The sequence below is a fragment of the Enhydra lutris genome, unplaced genomic scaffold, assembly GCF_002288905.1.
Source record: "Enhydra lutris kenyoni isolate GAN:26980312 unplaced genomic scaffold, ASM228890v2 scaffoldscaffold3, whole genome shotgun sequence".
Lineage (NCBI taxonomy): Eukaryota > Metazoa > Chordata > Mammalia > Carnivora > Mustelidae > Enhydra > Enhydra lutris.
Window position 1 is genome coordinate 29,696,047 of NW_019154087.1, and position 3,741 is coordinate 29,699,787.

Sequence of the window (3,741 nt, forward strand, 5' to 3'; positions counted from 1 at the left end):
AGCAACACAAGGCCTGGTGAATAAATGTGCTTCGTATGCATTTGGTTGATTACATGTAGACTTCTCATTTTATGATTTGCAGAAGGACTGCTTCACCTTTATAGGTGAAACAGATTGGGGGATGTACTTGGAATACACTCCTTTGCAAGAGCCCTCAGGGTCAAACCACAAGGCTGAGGGCTGTAGGCCAAAGAGAGGAGCGCCCCTGGGTATCCAGCCTGACGGGGAGGGAGGGCGGGCTCCCAGAGGCGGCTCCTTAACAGGCTAGCAGCAGGCACGTTGCTTCATCTCCCTGAATGCCTCCTTCCTAATCCTCACTTTAGGAACAATAACCCCCAAGGGGCCTGGGTGGCCTAAACATCTGCCTTAGGCTCAGGTTCCGATCCCAGGATCCTGGCATCAGCCCCGCATCAGGCACCCTGCTCAGAGGGAAGCTTCCTTCTCCCTCTCCTAATCCCCCTACTTGTGTTCCCTCTCTCCCTCTGTCTCTATCAAATAATAAGTAAAAACTAAAAAAAAAAAAAAAAAAAAAAAGTACAATAACCCCCACCTCGTGAGGTTCATTTGAAGATTAAGTAATATCCTGAAGGTAAAAAGCATGGTCCCTCCGCCGTCTAATAAATGCTCACTTCTTTTTTTCTTCTCCCCTAGCAAAAATTTTACTTCTCCATGAGGCTCCCCCAAAAATGAAAAGGTCTCCCAAAGTTGCTGGCTACTTCAAGGATTATAGATTCTCTTAGTTGACCACTCCAGAAGCGTCGGGTACATTCCAAACTCCAAAGGAAATTAAATGCTGTTCCCCTGCCACCCACTCGCCCCACCGGGGCCCCTAAGCACATTAAAATCACATTAGGGCGATGATTTAAACTGAAAATTGGGCTTGCAGGGAAAGCACGAGGCCCCGCTCTTCCGAGGCTTAGCTCTACCTATAGGCACAGCCGCAGCATGGCTCGGACTCGCTGACGTCACAGCTTCCCGAGGCTTCTGTTGCCCCTCCCCTTCCCCCGCAGGCAGCCGCGAGAAGGAATGCGAGGGGCGGAGAGCGGGGCGCCCCTGGAGCCTTGGAAAAGCATGCTGGGGCCCCCCAGTGGTCATCGGGCGTCATAGCTTTCTCCGGGAAGAGTCCACGAAGACAAAAAGAGCTCTGGGCCTCAGAGCAAATACCTGGGGTTCAATTCTGTTTGTTTTCCTTCCCCAGTAACCAGGGTTTTTTCTCAGAAGTTAGTGGGATAAGAAAGCAAGCATTTAAAAGCCGAAACAGGCCTCAGGTTTAGTTTAGAGAGTGGAGTCCTATGTGACATGGACGTCATAAAGAAGACTTCTGGTCGGGGGAGATATCTGAAACGTGCCTCGCAATCCTCGACAGGAAAGTAGTAGGCAGAGCAAGCTGATTAAGGACCGGAGAAAGGACTAGAGCATCCTCACTGAGCCCTGCTTTTCAGGAGGAGAGCCATCACCAGGACTGCACGCAGGGGCTCTCTTTAGATCCATGCCCGTAGACACAGAAGAAGGGAGAGAACACGAAGTCAAGGGTGTCCTGCTTGTAAACAGACTTCTACAGCTCCTATATTCCTGCTTCCTGAGTCTTTATCCCCCTAACACTGGTGAAAATAAACAATAAAGTTGCATAAGACTAAGAATAAATAATAAAAGGGTTCAGCCTCGGTGCCAGGGGTGTCTGGAGAGCAGAGATGGGCCCAACAGGAATTTATTTACACAAAGTACCAAGACACACCAGGGTAGGAACTTTTCCTTTGGAGGAAAGACTGGGGGATACAAGTTCGTTTGAAGGAGGGCTGGTGGGGGTGATTTGGAACACAGAATAGTTTTTGTCACTCAGATTAATCTCCTGCTCAGCCCTTCAAGCATTCCCTTGCTCCTTGCAATGATGAGCCCAAGGCTCACCCCTCCTTCACCAGTTCCAAGATATCAAGTCCCCAGGCATGGCATCTTCTCTGAGAAGAAGCACTGTTTCGGTAGTGCCCAGAGACAGCATCCGGGGCTTAGCCATGAAGGACCCCATCTTCAGAAAGTTGTCACCTTAGTGTCTCTGGCTATCCCTGCTGACTGCCCTTCCATAGTGGCCACTAGAGGTAGAGCTATCCCTTTAGGCCATCAGAGGTGATGGGAAACATGAACCCAGACATGGGCAGAAGAGGAAAATGGCAGTCAACATAGGGAGCTAAGGAACCATTTACTTTGTTCATTTGTTCCTTCAAGCGTGCTTGCTGTGGCAGATGGAATGGTGGCTCCCCAAAACAGATGTCCATATTCTACCCCCCTCAAACCGGGGACATGGACCTTATTTGAAAGAAGGACTTTTCTGTTGTAATAAAGTTAAGGAACTTGACATGAGACCATCCTGGATTATCTGGGAGGACCCTAAATCCAGTGACAAATGTCCACAGAGGAAAGACACAGGGAGGTAGGGGAGAAGGCCCTGTGAACACTGAGGCAGAGACTGGAGTTACTTAGCCACAAGCCAAGGAGTGCCTGGAGCCACCAGAAGCTAGAAGAGGCCAAGAAAGACCTCTCTTCACAAACTCTTTGGAGCAACATGACCTCCCATGCTCAGCCTACGGAGTTACCCAGGCACCCCCAGCGTATGGTAATTTTTTAAAGACAATTCCAAGAAAGTAATACATTTGCAAAAAAAAAAAAAAAATGTTTACCGAGCACATTCACTAGGCCAAACACCATGCCTGGTCTTGGGGATAGAGCAGTAAAAAAACAAAGACTCTCATGGAGCTTTTCTTACAAGGAGGAAAGAGATAACCACACTGGTGAACAAACAAACAAGAAGCTGTCTGAGAATGAAAAATCCCACAGATAAATATTTTAAATCTGGGGATTGGGTAAAGAGTGATTGAGGAATGCTACCCCAGACAAGGTAATCCAGAAAGGCCTCTTCTAGAAGGTAACATTTTAGCCAATACCATTCAGAAATGCTCAGAAAAAAAATGGGAGGAATGGAAGTAGAGCTAGACTTTTTCCAAAGAAAGTCAGGATAGAGCCAGAAAAAAAAAAAAAAATCATTTGGTAGCTATTACCGTGCTCCCTTTAAGAGCCCCCAGATGGTTTTTTAAACTGTGTTCCTTGGAGCCCTAAGGTGTCCTGCTCCAGCCCTTCTGAGAGCCACAACTTGGGGGAGATCTGGAGGGGATTCAGACAAGCCTCTGTATCCTCGATGTCTCTGCCAATCAGAAAAGCAGCAGGCCCGCCAACTTTATGTACATACGGCTTCCAAGTAAGCTTTTCCTGAAGAAAGTATTCCACGGCTTAGAGAAAATGTGAAAACCACTGCCTCGGGTTGGCGCAGCCTAAGAAACATGAAATTATGCTATGTAGTATGTGTTTTATCCAGGGCTCTCTGCCATTCCAAATACAGCTAATAGTTCACCAGGCTCTGCATAGACTGAGGGAAGGGTATGGAACTTTCCTCTTTCCTCCTGGGTCCTGTCTTCTCTTTGATTGACATCCACTCCTCCAGAATCTCTGCTTTCTCCTCAGGAGAGGAGGCTTCACTTAACTAAAATGTACTTTACTTAACTAAAGGGCATCCTTAGATTATGTGGGATATTTTTTAACTTCATCATATGATAGTTCGGTTTTCAGATTTTGCCTAAATATTTTCTCAGGATCCCACCCTGGTAACATGCAGGGAATGCTTCACAGCAAGGCTAAATGAAGCCAAGGACCAAACAGAACTTGAGGGTAGCAGCAGTCTCCTCCCCTCTGTAG